Source organism: Periplaneta americana, chromosome 11 (assembly GCF_040183065.1).
Source record: "Periplaneta americana isolate PAMFEO1 chromosome 11, P.americana_PAMFEO1_priV1, whole genome shotgun sequence".
In the NCBI taxonomy this organism is placed as follows: domain Eukaryota; kingdom Metazoa; phylum Arthropoda; class Insecta; order Blattodea; family Blattidae; genus Periplaneta; species Periplaneta americana.
This window is the reverse complement of record NC_091127.1, coordinates 143,502,290-143,522,442: the sequence shown is the minus strand read 5'-3', so window position 1 is coordinate 143,522,442 and position 20,153 is coordinate 143,502,290. Positions and strand designations below refer to the sequence as shown.

The window sequence follows — 20,153 nt, the reverse complement described above, 5'->3', positions numbered from 1 at the left end:
TATTGAGCCCTGTAACCCGTTTCGCTTTCAATTTTGAATTAATTCTGAAGTAAAAACAGATTTTCAACAGATTGAAGATTATAAATTATTTCGGTTGCAATTTACAACATCACTATGACATTGAATAATAATTGAATCGCCCCATGCAGAAAGGGCTTCAGTCCATTAGACCTGGTTTTGAGAAAACTAAGGAAAACAGTGTGTACTTTGTATTCCTTTCTGCATAGAACTCTGAGCCTGACGCTTCAGTTTCTGTCTTTCCAAGCATTGGACTGAATACCTTTCTGCACAGGCTGATGGAACCATCCATAAAGATATGATTTCCATCGATATCTCGTTTTTTCAAAATTTGTGACTGAAGCCCTTTCTGCATGGAGCGATTCAATTATTAGAGAACTTTCTGTCCCAGGAGGCTACAGGATTAAATGTTACTGGAGTTTTTATGTAAACGACGTGCTTCTAGCAAGTGGAGTACTTAACTGACTGCTCACACCACTCTTGTTTAGTCAAATTGGACAGAAAAAAACATTGACCACTTAACAATACACTAGTATTTACAATTTAAATTATTTACACTATCTACACTAAAATACGCTATGTTTACTATTTACACTATAATAAATAATGTAGGCCTACACTGATATAATAGTACATTATGCAACGAATCTATAATGATAGTAATTAAGACACGATTATGTTTGTTTATGAAACGAGCGCAAGCGAGTTTCATAATTTTCATACGAGCGTCTTAATTACCATTATAGGCAAGTTTCATACGACTTTTTATGCTCGACCATATTTATAACTTGAAATTATTCAGAAGTGTTCATTTTATTCGTATCTGACTGAAGATCGGAAGTGACCTTGTGCATAGCTCGTAAATTGTGAGATGTGCGCAGACGCGAAAGTATTGATTTTTTTCCGAGGAACAATAATGTCATTGACCTTGATGTAATCTAGAGAATAACATGAACTAATTTTGATATAACCTGGAAATTGATTTAGAATTGAAAAACGAGATCACTAATTGAATTTATTTGAATATTATTTACAATTAACGCTAATTATTATAGTAACAGAACATAAAGTTCTGCGACAGTATTGGATTTCCAGCCTCAGTGACGTTTCCCTCGTTTTTCGATTGCATATCCGAGAATAATCGAAAACCTGAACTTTAATGAATATGTGTACTTTAATGAGGTCCATTAAAGAACTGCTACCAGGTGTATAATTACTACATTTCGGCATGGTCGAGCATTAAATTATTTACAATATTAAGCTTATGTACAGTGTTGCGTATTGTAATGCAAACAGGTTGACCAAACGTCCCCAATTTCCGGGGTCAGTCCCCAGTTTTGAGTTGCTGTCCCCGGGGAGCAAATATCCCCGTTTTTGTCCCCGGAAATTAACTTTGTCCCCAGAAGTTTTGAATTTGTTTCAGTGACATTTTACACGTTAAATATTTAAGTATCGTGATGAAACTGCTGCGATTCATGCACATTTCTGAACGGTTCTCAATACGAGAGAGAAGAACCAGCGAGCACATTATGAGATATTCTGCACTCTTTGAGAAGAACATAGCATCTTAGTGTTGCGTGGAAGTGTTAGAACTGCCGCAGTGTCAATTTTTAAGCAGTTAAAAAAATGATGAATTTTGTGACAAACCAACACGTGAAAAGTGGTATGATGATTTTCAACATTTGGAAAACAATTCCGTTCCATTTGAAAATCTTCTCAAAATAGTGTTCATTAACCATGTGTCTTTCAGTCAGTAATTCATCATTTGAAAGACTTTTCTCCACAATGAACTCAATCTGGACTGATGAAAATTCAAGAATGAAAATTGAAACAGTTCAAACTTTGTTACAAGTGAAAACACACTTTCATTTCTCATGTGAAGAATTTAGTGTGAAACTGTATGGGAATGAACAGATCCTTAAAAAGATACATTCTTCAGACAAGTACTTGTAGACTGTGTATGTTAGAGTTCAGTGTGTACAATATTATGTGAAAGACTTCCAGTACTAAAACTGAATTTGTAGGGCCATATTCATATACATTCTTAGCGCGGGGTTCCGGTGGATGATCAGCGAATTAACGTTTTTCGTATTCATAAACCAGTGTTAGCGATATGATATTATGATATGAATCCTATACAAGTAACCAGTCGATAGCCGGGGCTAGCTTAGCACGCTCGTAGCGCGAGCTAGCGAAATGTCTATGCATAGCACCCTTAGTGTATCGGAGTTACGTGTGTTTATGCTTTTAAGGGGAGGCAGAGGTGAAATTTTCGAACAAAACTGAAGAAAAAATTAAAATTTGGTTTTTTACATTTTTATTATCTTTATTTTCATATTCCGGTGTTAGTTTTTGATTTTGTGCCCTTTAAAAGTATGAAATTAAAACCAAGATAACTGTATTACTATATCATTTCCATAATAAACTAACACTTATCATTATTTATATACCTTCCCTGAACATATAAATAAAAAGAAATATTGAAAATTTCTTACAATATGGTGCATGGAGCATTTTATATCAAACGATATAAAGTTTTATAAAATTATTAATATTTACAGAACTATTGTACTTAGAAAGTTGAAACTTGGTATGTCCATTACTAATAACATACTTAGCATCCATGATCAATTTCAAACAAATCTGATAAATTTTGTGGATTTTGAAATATTCACCTCTGCCTCCCCTTAATTAAAACAGTTAAGATACTCTACAAATTTAGTGTGCGAAGTACTATCATTGTATCTACTGTTAGGCCTACATGTATTTTATGCAACATTTCAACGTAGAGTGACGAGATAAGAGTTTATGGTTTTTCTTGAAATTGCCGATGTCCCCTGCTGGACCATTAAAAATCTGGTCAGCCTAAATGCAAGATATTTTATTTCATAATAGGTACTATGAATTACTTATGTACACTGACGTTCAAAGATATCTGACCTTACTAATCGATAGTGATCGATAATAATGTGTTGGTGTAAGTGTGGTTTCTTTAGTTATTACTTCTATGAACAGATGAAGATAATACTCAGTGTTGCCAATCGTACATAAATATAGGTACCCGCATTATAGAATTCAATTTTTCATAGGCCTACCATTCTACTGATTGTAAAACAACACTGGGTTTAGCTGCGAACCGCTGATATTTTCAATTATGAAAATAATTCATGTTTAATCTACATAATCACTTTCCCTGACACTTCTTTAACCGCCCAATAATGGTGCCACCTATTGAGAACTAGTGGAACTCTTTCAAAGTTGGTCAATTTTTTATATCTTTAGTTCTGACTTATACCGTGGTTGGAAAGTTCGCTTACACAATCATAAAATCATAGGTTAGATATAGTGTTGCCAACTGGACGGAAATTCCTTCAAAATTTACGGAATGTCAACGTAGCGGACGGGAAAAAATGGCTTTGACGGGTAACGGATTTTCTGGCGGAAATTACTATTTACATTGTTTTTTGACATTTTTAGCTGCTGTCATTTTTAATTGTTTAATTTTTGGGAGATAATGCTTTTTATTTAACAGCTCTGCCTGTTCCGTACTATGTTTAAGAACCCCCTGTTTCAGATTTCCTCGTAATCAAGTCAGATGTTGACGAATGATTATTTTAATCAGAATTGGTAAGTTGTCTTTTTTTTTTTTAATTTTGACGGATTTCCAGGTGTTATACTGACGTGGATACAACTTATGTCTTGGCAACACTGGTTAAATATTTTTGAACGCCAGTGTACTATTGACGATACTGACTTATCTTCGCCATCTATTCATAGAATGATAACTAAAGAAGCCACACTTACACCCTAGATCATATATGTAACAGAAAAGTCGGCCTTATAGACTTTGACGTTAACAACTTTTGTCAGGTTTACTACGTTGCCATCTAGTTGTTACGTAAGGAGTCACGTCATAATTCCCATTTGAATTGCATTAGTGACTGTACTGCCATCTCGTGTTCGTTTACGGCGGACGAGTGGCGATCCTGGCGGTTGTTCTCTTCAAAATGCAAACGATTTTAACATAGCGATGAGTTATTTGTTACATATATGATCTAGGCTTACACGAACAAATTATCGATCACTATCGATTAGTAGGGGTCAGGTATCTTTGAACGCCAGTGTACTAGTACGAGCCACAATGTAAGAAAGTATCTGAATTCAAATACAATGTTTTGTCACTGCCGACAAGAGAGCGTCAAAGAGAAAAGACATCTGCCGGCAGAGGAATACGTAACAAAGAGCGTATCTTGCGTATTACATCGTCGTAGTATTTTATTTAACGAACACTTTCAACTTCAGAGGTAACTCCGCGTCGAAATTAAACGAGGGCTTTGCCTGTGGCCTTCTATCAGGGACAGGGTTGGTTCACATCCCTTCCGGTGCATTTTATCGCTCTCGATCAGATTTGAACCCGTGAACCTCGGTCCCAACAGCTAGTAGGCCTATATCACTGAGGATATCACTCCTTTCATTATTTGCCGGAGCAGTTCTCTTTCTGAAATCTAAATGGAACTGCCAGATCTTAGTCGGGGTCAACATCTTACCCCCCGTTCCACCTTTATCTTTCATATCGTCACCTTTGTTGCCTTCACAGTCACTGCCAAGAGATTTATAATCACTTTTAATAACTTCAAGATACAGCACGCACACTTACGTCACAGACTGCAGCTGCAAGTTCGCACAAAATTTACAACTACTCTCACGTTTCCTCAAAACAATATTCCTTTAAAAGTCTAAACACAATACAACCTCTCTGACAGTTCTTCATTCCTAAACATGTTTCTACGTTTAGTGATATCACTTCGTTTATTAGAGGAACATGACCAAAGAATAAAATATATAGGCCCTATAACATTGACTCTTAATATACGAAATATAATATTAAAATTTATAAGAGCACATTTTGATGTTTTTAATAAATTAAATCTTTGCATTTTACACTTCGGCCCGGTTTCTTCAACCTTTGTTAAATAATAATAATAATAATAATAATAATAATAATAATAATAATAATAATAATGTTTTATTTTCGCTGGCAGAGTTAAGGCCATAAGGCCTTCTCTTCCACTCAACCAGCCTTAATCAATACAATACATATTTAAATTACGAATATTTACACTACACTTAAAAGGTTCTCCAGCAATATTCTTCAGTTAAGTTTTAACGACTAGTAGACTACATATTTATTTAAATTTAGATGAACCTATAAGGTAAAGTAGTAACTTAATTTATGAGCTAATTTAATTCAATCAATTATAATTAATTTGAGATTTGAGATAGCTAGTAAAATGATGAAAATTAATTTAATATAAGCTTACTAGAACTATGTGACAGGGAGAAATAAATAAATAAATAAATATATATATATATATATATATATATATATATATATATAAAATATATTTCTATAATGAGAATATTAATGTAATTGCCATTAGAGGTTTTGTAAATTTATTTAGAGAAATTAATGATAATAATAAGAATGGACAGATGTTAGCTTCATTATAAGTAATAAATATTAATCAGCAATTAATTTGTTAAGTAAGAATTTATGTAATTTGGACGTAAATGAAGTTATGTGAATGAATAAATTATAACAGCGTGTTACTCCATTTTAACTGTAAACTTAATAGTTGAAGCATTTCTTCAACTACTGTTAGTACTAACAGACTGTTAAAACCAGTGTTAATTTAACTGCCCGAATTCATGCAGTTAAATAATTTAATTCTCTGTTAGTATAGAACTTTTATATCTTGACTATTTAGAAAATGATATCCATGAATACATAAACAGAACGAATGACTTCAGTGATTTGACAGAACATAAGTCCATACAGAGATATAGGCAATTTTTTACTAAGCTTCACTTTTTTGCTTTCAACATAGATCCTTTTGTTTATTCTCAATAATTGGTTTATACTGCGAAATTATTTCCAGCAGAAGGCTTCTCTCGAACGAAGAGAAATTAGTCCCACGATTTCTTTTTGTTCCTGTGTTTTCCATTTCACAACAACAATACCAATACGCCGCTCCACGCTACCGTGATATAGACGACGGAATAGAAAGACTTCTATCCTCTCTGAATCAAACAAGGGAAACAAGCGAGAATCGCAATTGTCAGAGTTCAGAAAACATAATTAAGTCTATATACCTGGTTATGGTTAAACTCTAGGATCTCTGGTCCTAACAGAGAGTTAACAAACAGAATGTTAAAATGTGGAATGTAAAGTTGAAGAAACGCAATATTTTTAACAGCAATTTATACTTCTAACTTGCAGTTAATTAATGATGTGTTAAGTGCATTTTAACAAAGGTTGAAGAAACCGGGCCTTCATGTTTTACTTACTATTGAAAGAGTAGCTTGGCAATACATAACGAGAAAATGTGAACAGTACAACACTTGGAACTACATCTGTAAGATATTTCGAACAATAAACTCAACTGAAATTAACAACAGAATGAAGAGAACACTGGACTATATTTTTCACATAGCCTACAAGCCTAGATCATATATGTAACAGATAAGTCGGCCTTATAGACTTTGACGTTAACAACTTTTGTCAGGTTTACTATGTTGCCATCTAGTTGTTACGTAAGGAGTCACGTCATAATTCCCATTTGAATTGTATTAGCGACTGTACTGGCATCTCGTGTTCGTTTACGGCGGACGAGTGGCGATCCTGGCGGTTGTTCTCTTCAAAATGCAAACGATTTTAACATAGCGATGAGTTATCTGTTACATATATGATCTAGGCTACAAGTCATCGTCACTAACAAGTAAGGAAGGAAAATAACAAAAACGGCTCTGCTCTACAGTGTGAATTATTCTGTCTAGGTCAAGACAAAACACGAAATCTTCGTCGTTGGAATTTCGTTCTTGAACGTCTTCAATTACTTCAATGTGCGGCGCATATAAATGAGTTACTGAATAATCATAGACAGAGAGAGAGTTATCTTGTGTAGACATCGTTGCGAGACTGTCATTGGCTGTATACAAGACCTCCGGGGAAAACATTCCCATTATACGATTAATTCACATGTCTTCTAGTTTCGTATTTGCAACAGTACAGTTATAATCTTTTTCCTCTCTTATATAAGAGGGGTACGAAGACTTAGGGTACGTACACGTTGGAGCGACGATAAACGATAAAAGAGGCAGCGATGCTATATCAGAGAGAATTGAAGCATGCATTGTCATTGAGGTGTGCATATTGGAGTAACGATAAAAGCGAAGATACACGATAAAAGTGACGAAAAAGAAAAGTTCCATTTTCTTCGCTCTTGTCGTTCATATGATCTCTGATTAAGATAATATTAATCTGTATAAATACCGGTGGTTGTCAATATATCCGAATATTAATCGATTTATTATTATTTCGGCATATTAAATTAATTATTGTAGATATTGGCAAATTGATCAGTTGTGTATTTATTCGTCATGTGTTATGTGATCATAAGAACCAATCACAACACAACGAATTTATACTATTTTTGGGATGAGAAACGGGTTCAATTTCGTACGTATTTAAGTTATACTAACCTTGAACTTAGCAGCAGATATTTCCTATATATCTTATTTCATTAAGTGGATGCATAGAATATCTTCTACTGATAAATCAAAATGTTCTCTTCTCGCGTCTTCGTAGCTCCGATATGAACACTTGATTCTTTGATAATACCAAAGCGTCGCTAGCTCATTTCTTTTATCGTTTATCGTTGCTCCAACGTGTACGTACCCTAACACTGCAATCTCTTTGTAGTAGATTTATTGTGCCTTACCGATCCTATGCCATGAATAATATTTGAAGTCCAAACGATCGCGCTCTTGTAGATACCGTGATTCAGTTGTTTGTCGTTCTTCGATTCCGCCTTTATGTCTGAACGTCCCACTGTAGTTCCCACAGATTTCAAACCCATCCCATATATCACTAATTGTCCCATCTCGGAAGCTATATGGACTGAGATCGTGAATTAACTGTTCCGACTTTGTCGAGCGGCGAAAAATGACCGACAAATTTTGTCGAGAGACCTATTAAGGGACAAGTTCTTTTATGTGCCATAAATCTACAAGGAACACACAGATTTATATTGTAAAAAGGCCTTCCTTAATGTTTCATAATTTCTTGTTTGTTAGTGTTGTGCTATATTTAATCTAATTATATAGGTATTTTTAATTAGGCCTACCTGCTTTTTTACATCACTGATTAATTCACATGTAACTTACTTGCTTTCTAACACGTAAAGCTACCTACACAGCTTAAATCTATGTTGAATTTAGCATACGGTACTGAAAAGAAAAGCTTGTATAGTGAATAATTATGGTCAATTCCTAGTTAAGCTCCTATTTCCTTTATTTTTAGTTCCTTTTCGCCTGCTTATTTTTAATTTTTAGCTCCTATCAATCATCCGAACTCTTTTTGTTATAGTAATTCGTTGCCACTAGCAACAAAATAATATACGTTCCTGCCGTTTACAATAATTAATTTATGGACTCTAACAGTAAAATAAGTAACAGATATGTGTATGTTCCTATAGCCATTCTGCCATCGAAAACTCAAATAAAAAGTAAAGTACAACTACAGTAAATAAATAAATAAGTAAATAAATAAATACATAAATAAGTAAATAAATAAATATGTAAATACATAAGTAAATAAATATATACATATATAATAATAATAATAATAATGATTTATTTTAGCTGGCAGAGTTAAGGCCATAAGGCCTTCTCTTCCACTCAACCAGCAAGTAAAGTAAAGTATAAGTAAAGAAATAAATATGTAAATACATAAATAAATGTGTAAATATACATAAATAAGTAAATTAAATAAATAAATAAAGAAGTTATTAAATAAACAAATAAATATATAAATTCATAAATAAATAAAAAGTAAATAAATAAATATGTAAATAAATAAATATGTAAATATATAAATAAGTAAATAAATAAAGCAAAATTTTCATGTACCTCGTATTTGCGCGATCTTTGCGAGGCCAGGAGCGATGACGACACCGCACAACACCTGGAAATTAAAACACAATCACAATGCGTCCCACTATTGCAAAGATATTGTTACTATGCATGCTCTGCACCCTCTCAATTTAGTATGAAGTTACATACACTAGTATACGAGGAGAAATTTTCATTATTTGAGGGCTTAATAATAATAATAATAATAATAATAATAATAATAATAATAATAATAATAATAATAATGACAATGAAAAACGACATCTCTATTAAATTCTTTAAAAATGTACGGGAAAACGAATGATAGTGCTGGATTATCTTCACATAGGCCTACTGTTTATAAGAAATTGTAATGCTGATAAAATATGAAGATTTCAAGATTAGGCCTACGAATACAAAGTCGCCCTCTATTTACTTTTCGGTTGGCCCATCTGGACGAAATTTTTGTCCTTAATTACTGGATGGACTTGTTCACATCCCTCATTAAAGAGTTCAATTGTGCAGGAAATATGTGCTTGAAAGTTGAAGTACAATACCTGGGACAACTGCTTATTAAAAGGTAAAATGAAGCATACAAGAGATGAAAGAAATTTAAAGAATAAAATTAAAAGGAAAAATGTTGGAGAAAAACAATTTTAAGACAAACAAATAGGAGAGAGAATGCAACAAAAATAACAGGACAGAAAAGATATTAAACAAGAGAAGAGAGAAATTGGAGAAAGGGAAAGAAAGGAAAGGGAAGAAAGCGAAAAAGCAAAGATGGACTCTGGATTCTTGTGGTTAACATATACAGGATGATTCAACAAGGATTTACCATCACTTACGGAGCTTATTTCCGAAGACATTCTGAGCAAAAAATTTCATAAAAACATGTGTCCTAATCTCAATATTTTCAGAGTTATCTACACTAATTTGAAGTTGTTAGTAAAATATCTTTTTTCTTTAGTTTTAAGGGCAAAAAAATATTATAAATAGAGAATAAACTATTCGGGAGTATAATTTCTTTAGTTGGCTAGTGTTCTGAAGCTAAAATGTGTTGTTAATTGCTTTGTACAGATTTTATTCTTCAATTTTTAACTAAAAAAGACATCATTCTTACGCACTTATCACAAAAATTGTTACAAATCATACGAATTTAGGAACTTGACTCTTTGAAGTTTAATTATGTATCCTAATGTACAGTCTTGAAGAATTTAGGCCTACAAGAGCGGCGTGATTTGTAACAATTGTTGTGATAAATGCGTAAGGAAATGTAATTTTGTAGTTAAAAATCGAAAAAAAAAAATCTGTACGAAGCAACTATGGAATTCACAATACATCTTTAGCTTCAGAATACTAGCTAATTAAAGAAACGATACTCTTGAATAGTTCTTTCTTTATTTGTAATATTCTTTTATTATTAAGACTCAAGAATAATGGTAATTTACAAACGACTTCAAATTAGTATAACTCTGAAAATATTGAGATTACGACAAATGTTTATATGACATTTTTTGGCCAAAATGTTTTCGGAAATAAGCTCCGTAAGTAACGGTAAATCCTCGTGAATCACATTGTTTGTACGTACGTAGGCCTACATCAGTCGCTATCGCTGTGAATCACATATCGGGCAGAGATGGCGATTTCTCGGAGCTGTGATTTTGAAACTGCGCTCGGAACTAGTGACAAACCTATCACAGCGACAAAATCACAGATATTCAATCACAACCTACCATTATTGCCCACTCAAGAAAGTGCCCCTCTGAAATTAAAAATTCTAGTTTAGACGATGGCATGCCAAAGTAATACATGAAAAGAGCATCTTCGTCAAAATCTAAAAATAGGCTAATTTATCTGCAGTAACACAATACTTTACGCACTATTAAAATGAAATAATAGGGTCAAGTTGGCCCCCAACCTGCGCCCACGGCGTGGCGTGTCGCAGCGGGCAATGCGAGTGGAACACGTCACATGACGAGTGTGTAATAATAGCAATAAGTTATGCTGACCTGAGGGGCAGAGGTCACGGGGTTAACCACAAGAATCCAAGTTGCTCTGGCCAGTTGACATCAGATACTGAGATGCTCTGTCCCGAACTTTCACTGCCAGGATTAATTCCTTGTAAGTGGAGCAAGAACAGAGTCAGGTATTTACAGTACGTACGGGCTATTCCATATGAAATCGATCAGTAAAAAACCTCGCATTTTTTAATACTCTAATTTTTTCCCTATTTATACAAGGTGCTGAGGAGAGTGCATTTTCAAAAATATACTATCGAATTCAAACGGTTTTAATATTATTGAGCGACAAATTTAGCGTATTTTATAAAAACAAGCCTCTTTCAGCGCTCAGAACTCTGGAACCATTTACTGCAGAACATTGAACGAGAGCTCATTTTTAAGCTGACATTTGGTAGGTTATGATAAGAAGTAATCCTTATTTTTACTGTATAAAAAGAGACAGATAATCTGATTTTACTTACTTTTAGGCTTTTTGCCCATTTGTAAAAATGTAGAAAAATATTGAGAAAAAACTTTGCATTATTAGGAGGGATTCGGCATTCTTTGCTTAGTGTCAAGGCAATAAGTTTCGGGGGTATTAAATAAATTATATTCATACGCCTAGACTTGAAAGGCGCAACACAGCAAGCACTGGCAGAGAGATGAAGATAACGAGCGCTGGGTGTCATTTTACTCCTGTGTTTATGAAAACCTGTGATAAAGCTAGCCCAGCTATGCGCTACTAGACGAAAGATCACGTGTTTATGTCTCCTGGCCTTGCTTGCCTAGGCTAGCTCCCGTCTCACAGTCAGCTGGTTAGCTCACGCGCGTACTATTTATTTTCTTTATTTGATTTTTCAATACTTCATTATTAACGTTGCACCAGTAAAAAATACGTGTTTATTTGTACTTTCAATGCGGAATTTAACCATATATTTTAAAAATATTTTTTCGTGGGCAAAGGTGTCCTAATTGAGAAAAATCGAGATTTCTCCATTTCCATAAAAAGTAAGAAAAACTGTTTACATGCCAATATAAACTTAAATTTCTCAGCATCAAAATAAACCATGATTTTGAACATTGGGTGAAAGGGTTTCGGAGCCACAACAGTTTAAAGTTGCTAATTTCATGAAAATACGATAAATTTAAATATTTTTAATTTAAACACTATCAAGTTCTGATGCCTCAAACTTTGCACAAAGCATTATATCACAATTGTCTACGGACAGAAAAAGTTTCATTGTATTTAAAAATTGCAAGGTCAATTTTCTCTATATTTCGGTCGATTTGAGATGGAATAGCCCGTACGTACATACACAATCAATACACACGGGTCACCATATGACGACCGCTTTAACAAGAATGAAGAATATTAATATTATCTGGTTAGTTCCGTCGCCCATCCAGTGTCGCCAATATAGCCACTTTATGGCTAAATCTAGCCATTTCGAATACTGATCTAGCAACAAATATTTTAAAATGCCACCTCTGGCATTTTCGCTACTTTCTGTGCTCCATTTAGAATTATTTTAGATACAAATGTTAAATGTTATGTTTTATTTAACGACGCTCGCAACTGCAGAGGTTATATCAGCGTCGCCGGATGTGCCGGAATTTTGTCCCGCAGGAGTTCTTTTATATGCCAGTAAATCTACTGACATGAGCCTGTCGCATTTAAGCACACTTAAATGCCATCGACCTGGCCCGGGATCGAACCCGCAACCTTGGGCATAGAAGGTCAGTTTTAGATACATTCTAATTTTTATTTCTTATACGTACATACGTGGATCAGCTTCTCGACTTCGGACTTTTCAATGGGCACTACCGTTACACAAAATTGCACAATAGCATTCCATCATCGGTATTCGGTACTTCCCCCGGTTAAATGAATTTTCTCCTCTCCCTTTCCACTGAACACGTGATGATGTCATGAACTCATGATGTATTTCACGATTTGTGTTGTGATTTTTGTCTGCAGATTGCATTACATTCAAACTTAAAATAATAGTTGCTATGTGGTAGTTTAGCTCGGGTATCGTGCTGTGGTGTGATTGAAATTAGTGAATGTTGTTTAATCAAATATCACGTAAATAATAAATATATTCCAAAATGAGTAGGAAGGCGGAAAATAGGTAAGATTGGAGAATGCTGGATTTGCAGCGAAAGTTGTCTTTGGGCAGAAAACTACGTATGAATGCAACTAAGAATTATCACAAGAAATTATTGCAAGCGTTATAAAAGCATAATAAATCAATATTTTAAATGCCAGAACATTCATTCAGAATGGTTCCGGGGTCAAATCAAATTTCTGTCAAATTGAGTACCAGGTCTTACTCGAAGGTTTTTAAGAGGATAAGAACGTGGTGTCGACCACATACCCTCATTCTAGTGCCGAGGTCACAAAGCACACCACGTCTCCCGCATGGGCCTTCACGGCATCTGAAGGGGATACCACAGTCTAGTAGCTATATACAGTCACGAAGCTCAGTATGTAGTAAATGTGCATCCATAGAGAGTTGTTAACCACTAGGATCGCTACTATCGCCTCATTACAGACATTGCGAAATAGTACCTGCACAGTCTATTGTTCATAGTACCCTTATAAACTCAAGCTTCGTGACTGTATATACTAGACTGTGGGGATACCTTTTTTCCTTCTCTCTCTCTCTCTCTCTCTCTCTCTCTCTCTTCTACAGAAGAGATACCCGAAGGCTTACACTGCAGCCTGACACAGGAGATACCTTTACTTAAGGATAGCTGACAAAGCATACATATGGTGACTGGATGATGATGATGATGATGATGGTGGTGGTGGTGGTGGTGGTGGTGGTGGTGATGGTGGTGGTGGTGGTGGTGGAGATGAGAAACAGAAAGAATGAGACGTGCATGTGAAAAAAACTTAAAAAGAAATAGATATACACAGTCATATAATCGATTAACGAAAGTATGCTCGGTGTATGGAACGTTCACAACGTGAAACTGACCAGCGAATGAATGTTGTAAAATGTAACTGCGATGTTATATTTATTCAACAAATACACAAAGATACATTTACAAAGCAGGAATGCTTTATAATTTAAAATGCAGAAGCATTCTGTACACATATCTGTCTACAGAAAACATTATTAAAGCACAGTTGATTCCCGGAAAGGAAGTACAAAAAGAACACTACAGGTGGCTCTCAGAGATAGCATCCCTTATCGTCAGGTCCAGGAAGTGAACAATCTCGTCGATTACGAGGAACTCTGTGCAGGTCACGGCAAGAGCCGTCTGGTTTTCTGAACGCTATCTAGGTACCATATTAGGAAACCATCTGGTCCGTCAAAGGCACAGTATGTTTACAAATAGACCAGCAGCAGTGTATCGTTTGAAACTGTAACTCTGAGGTTCGTACTCGATGGACTATCCTGACAGTGTCCTTTCGCGTTATTAAACGTTGGTATGACATTTTAAAATAACCCACGACCGATTCCAAAAAAGTCCTTCCTTCAATTTCTAATCGTTAAACCTCTGAAGTCTGAACAACAAAGATTAGGGTACCCGTAATGTTCTTTTAAAAAATCGGAACATTTCCAAATTTTTACTCAAGAAACTTGAGACATTAAAAAAACACATTAAAAATTAAAGACAAAATAAATAATCACATAGCCTATATGTTTCATTTTGAATAAGACAATCCTGGTATAAAAACACACACTTTAACATAGATTCTCCTTGAAAATATAAATATAAAATAAAAACATACATAACCCACTTAAAAATGCACCATTAAAAATAGTCAACAGAAGAAGCATGGAGGAAAAAAGTGCATCGTCGGAAGTATTGGGTCATTCCATACAAAATTTTAAGAATATGCCAGCGATGTCATGAATTTTTTTCTGGCTTTTAATATAATAATGTTATTATGAAAATAAATTAAACTGCCAACTATGACCGCCATATCATTAATATTTTAGTCATACGGATGACTGAAAATGGGTGGCAGTTACATGTTATCCATCATTTAAAATATTCTAGACACCTTAAAGACTACTCCGAATAATATTAAGGCATGCTCATAAAAACATCTCATTGAAAAAAAAAAGAATTAGTTTTATATTCCAATGCAACAAATTAAATGCATGGGAATTTCATTCGTAATAAATAAAATCTTATTCCTAATGCATCTCCCAAGTTTTATGACTTTATCTAAAAAAAACCGTGAAAAATTAAATTAATAAAATTATTAATTTTTGTTCCGACGGTTGAAAATCGCTTGCTGTGTATGGCGGACGCAGCGTTCGCGAGACTTCATAACGATGAGTAATCTGAAACGTCCGTCTCCCTGACCTTGATCGCGCAACATTCTGTACGACGGAAGAGCCTACCTGCTGAGCTCCTTTGTTCCGGTGAGTTATTTTTATTAAAAACTGACATGATATTTAAGTCACTATTCTTAAATTTTCACAGTGGAATCAATATACCATAAAGAATTAAACACATGTTTTTTCGTCTGTAAAAATGAATGCATTTTGTGTTTTATATTTTTTAAAATTATTTTACGGTGGGTAACTATTTAAAAAATTATACATATATATATATTTTTTTTTCATTTTAAGGGCATTTATAAACAAGGCTCTACTTTTTCGAATTGCACTGAAATCATTTTTCCATCTTTCTTTACATAGTAAGAAAACTTCAATGAATGAAACCGTGTTCTTCGTTAAACCAATATTTTAAATTCTGACTGCTGCCAAACTATGAAAGATATAAATATAGTATTCCTTGAAATTCATATTTAGAACATATAAAATAACCTACTACAATATCTTTAACTTTTGAGACATCATAATTCAAAAACGTACTTTTTTGCATGGAATGACCCTATTACCAACATCGTAATAGAAACTGGTCAACAGTGTTTCACGGATTGACCACCAGGAGCACTATGTGCATGGTCACATTCCGACTGGCTGTAACCGCGGGAACTACCCAAGAAAACTGGGCCGCTCAAGAAGAACGAGAAAAATCTCGCCATGACCTGAGGTTGAACCCGGGATCTTCCAGTCCGTAGCGAGTTATTCTACCAATTGAGTTATTTGGCCGCCAAAATGATGGAAACGTTATGACTTTCAAAACAGAAATAATATATGTCAGTCCTTGTTGCGCGCAAATCATCTGATACAAGTTACGTAAAATAGCAGTTATTGTGCAAAATATACGAGACTTTGATGACATCGTTTAGTCTAAATACATTCTCTTCTTGGAAGCTTTCAATTGGAGTTGGTCATCCAACTGCGCATTTACAAACGGCCGTATCCATAACAATTTTTCACTTCTTCTAGTCCATGTTTCAAGATAGGGCAGCTGTGTCAGGGTCGTGCATGCATCTCTTACAATTACAATTATATTTCTTTGCCGACACGTGACCGGATACAGCAAAAATAACGCAAAAGATGCGTGACCAATCTCGAGAACTTCCAAGCTATAACTCACACTGCTCGAAACAAAGAGTCAACTTTTCAGTTGGGCGATAATGTTTATAAAGTGGGAATCTGATTTCTAGTTTTCTAACGGAAGCACGACATTTTTAAGTCTGCCAGTCTAATTTTGACTATATTGGAAGTCATGTTTTTTATATACCTTTCAACTTTCACTAGATCGCAGCTAGCGTGATGTTCTCTTCAGGTATCTCACGGCCAGCGGGGTAGGTAATTAATTATAGTCAGCCTACGGAAGAAGCTACACCGCGTTGATGGACTTTTATGTTAAAAATTTGGCATATTAGACTTTATATCATGGAACTCCTATTACGTGGAAGCCGATACACTTTTTAATTCACTTCTCACTAGCAATTAAGTGAACACCAATAATAAACATTAGATCTATTAGGATCATCAGTGTGGTTATAGGCGTAATAGATCGACTATTGATAAGATGTTTTGTATTCGACAGATATTGGAGAAAAATGAGGGTATAAGGGTACAGTATATCAGTTATTCATAGATTTCAAAAAGGCGTATGACTCGGTTAAGAGAGAAGCTTTATATAATATTCTTATTGAATTTGGTATTCCCAAGAAACTAATTCGATTAATTAAAATGTGTCTTAGTGAAGCTTACAGCAGAGTTCGTATAGGCCAGTTTCTATCAGATGCTTTTCCAATTCACTGCGGGCTAAAGCAAGGAGATGCACTATCACCTTTACTTTTTAACTCCGCTCTAGAATATGCTATTAGGAAAGTTCAGGATAACACAGAGGGTTTGGAATTTAAAGGGTTACATCAGCTTCTTGTCTATGCGGATTACGTGAATATATTAGGAGAAAATCCACAAACGATTAGGGAAAACGCGGAAATTCTATTTGAAGTAAGTAAAGCGATAGGGTTGGAAGTAAATCCCGAAAATACAAAATGTATGATTATGTCTCGTGACCAGAATATTTTACGAAATGGAAATATAAAAATTGGAGATTATCCTTCGAAGAGGTGGAAAAATTAAAAAAATCTTGGAGCAACAGTAACAAATATAAATGACACTTGAGGGGAAATCAAACGCAGAATAAATATGGGAAATGCCTGTTATTATTCGGTCGAGAAGCTTTTATCATCCAGTCTGCTGTCAAAAAATCTGAAAGTTAGAATTTATAAAACAATTATATTACCGGTTGTTCTTTATGGTTGTGAAACTTGTACTCTCACTTTGAGAGAGGAACATAGGTTAAGGGTGTTTGAGAATAAGGTGCTTAGGAAAATATTTGGGGCTAAAAGGGATGAAGTTACAGGAGAATGGAGAAAGTTACACAACGCAGAGCTGCACACATTGTATTCTTCACCTGATATAATTAGGAACATTAAATCCAGACGTTTGAGATGGGCAAGGCATGTAGCACGTATGGGCGAATCCAGAAATGCATATAGAGTGTTAGTTGGGAGGCCGGAGGGAAAAAGACCTTTGGGAAGGCCGAGACGTAGATGGGAAGATAATATTAAAATGGATTTGAGGGAGATGGGATATGATGGTAGAGACTGGATTAATCTTGCTCAGGATAGGGACCAATGGCGGGCTTATGTGAGGGTAGCAATGAACCTCCGGGTTCCTTAAAAGCCAGTAAGTAAGTAGGCCTATATTGGATTAACATTTTGCGTGCATTAATGAAAGATATTTTGTTTGAACTTAAATTGAAATTAATAGTTAAAAATAGTTATGTTTTATTTAACGACTCACAGAGGTTATATCAGCGTCGCCTGTAAGCCGGAATTTTGTCCCGGAGGAGTTCTTTTACATGCCAGTAAATCTGACATGAGCCTGTCGCGTTTTAAGCACACTTAAATGCCATCGACCTGGCCCGGGATCGAACCCGCAACCGCGGGCATAGAAGGCCAACGGTATACCAACTGTGCCAATCAGGCCGACGAAATTAATAGTGCGGAAGACATTTTCAAGTTGCTATATATCCTAATCACAAAATAGAGCAAATGAAATCGAGGCCAATTTTACAAAACCACAGAAAACGAGTTTCATTAAATGACGCTAAATTATATAGGCCTATTTATACACACATACTACAGAGCGTTCACCAGCAAACGGGTTTTGCCCAGGTAAATTCCATTAGCTTTTCACTGTTACAGAGAATGCAGCTGCTAAGAGAATAGTGTGTACATTTTCCCTAGATCACGCGTGGGAAGGTTTTCCATTACGTACTGTGGACAGATAACACGGGTTCAAAGGAGAGCATTAACGAACAGCTGATTTTCTTCAGTTTAGCACGTTTCAATGCAGTACACATTAGAGCAAATAATGTTCATTTATGTATACAGAATGTTTAAAAAATACGGGGCATAATTTCAGGTATGTATTTCCCACATGTAGACAATCAAAATAGTTCATTACAACATGTGTCCGGAAATGCTTTATTTCCGAGTTATGGCCTTCACAACATTGAAATTAACCGGAACGTTTTTCTTTCCGCAGGTCGTTGCCGTCAAAGGAGACATTAAGAGGGCACTCTGACAGTTCATTCCGAGGCGAAGGTTACATTCAGTGTTGTGTAGGCGTTAGAATGTGCGACATGTATTCAAATCAAGAGCTGACAGAGATACAATTCATGTACGGTAAGGCGGACGGCAATGCTGCGCTGGCTCGTCGTTTGTACCAGGAGAGGTACCCACAGCGACAATGTCCAGATCGGAAGACATTTGTACGTCTCCATTACCGTCTGTGCGAGTATGGAAAAATTAACTCTCCTGGTTTGGAAAGGGGACGACCAAGATCTACAACTCCAGAAGTACAGGAGGAGATTCTGGAGGCTGTGAACATGACTCCTTCTATCAGCACACGAAGGGTAGCGTTGCAAGTCAATGTTGAAAGAGTATCAATTGTATCCTTATCATTTGCAACGTGTACAGGCCCTGTCACCAGCAGATTACCCTGCATGAGTTAGGTTCTGTCAGTGGTTCTTGCAGCAGTGTGTCAATGAGACATCGATGTGAGGTCTGTATTCAAGCAGGAGGTGGACATTTTGAACATCTTCTGTAATGACAACGACCTGCGGAAAGAAAAACGTTCCGGTGAATTTCAATGTTGTGAAGGCCATAACTCGGAAATGAAGCATTTCCGGACACATGTTGTAATGAACTATTCTGATTGTCTACATGTGGGAAATACATACCTGAAATTATGCCCCGTATTTTTGAAACACCCTGTATATACGAAAAAAACTTCAAAAGTGTCGTGCTATATTTATACGTAAACAGACAATCATATGGATACAAAGAGAGGCAGCGAAAAGTTACCGCACTATGCAGCCGGTAAGCTGTAGCAGGCGGGTGGGCGTTCAATTTCATTGCAAGTTTCTGCGTTCACATTGTCGTTCACTTCTAAATGTTAACGTTTACGAAAATCATTGTGAACGGTTACATTAAATAAGACAACCGCAAGCTTTGGTGTTCATATCTACTATTCATCATGAATGTTCCTTTTGTTTATTATGGTCGGTTTAGACGGCCATGAAATCGTAATCGTGAATAAAACAAGCTGTGATTCTAAGGATACTTAATTCTTAATGGTTCCTGAATTAAGACGGCCTTGAAATCGTGATCTTATAACCTCTCCAACTTTAAATATTTATTGTGCTATAGTAGAAGAAACGTTGTATGATACACCTTCGTAAAGTTATTGTTTTGGGCCTAGTGTGTTTGTGAAA

General features: G+C 35.3%; 1 protein-coding gene across 2 annotated transcripts in view; it reads right to left on the bottom strand.

Moving 5' to 3' along the window:
- kek5 (kekkon 5) overlaps window positions 1-20,153 on the bottom strand; it is a 1,258,756-nt gene that overhangs the window by 15,752 nt on the left and 1,222,851 nt on the right. For both annotated transcript variants that reach the window (XM_069840117.1, XM_069840116.1), the window contains one exon: window positions 8,989-9,043. The gene's annotated coding sequence lies outside the window, so the exon portion shown is untranslated. The remainder of the gene's footprint in view (window positions 1-8,988; window positions 9,044-20,153) is intronic.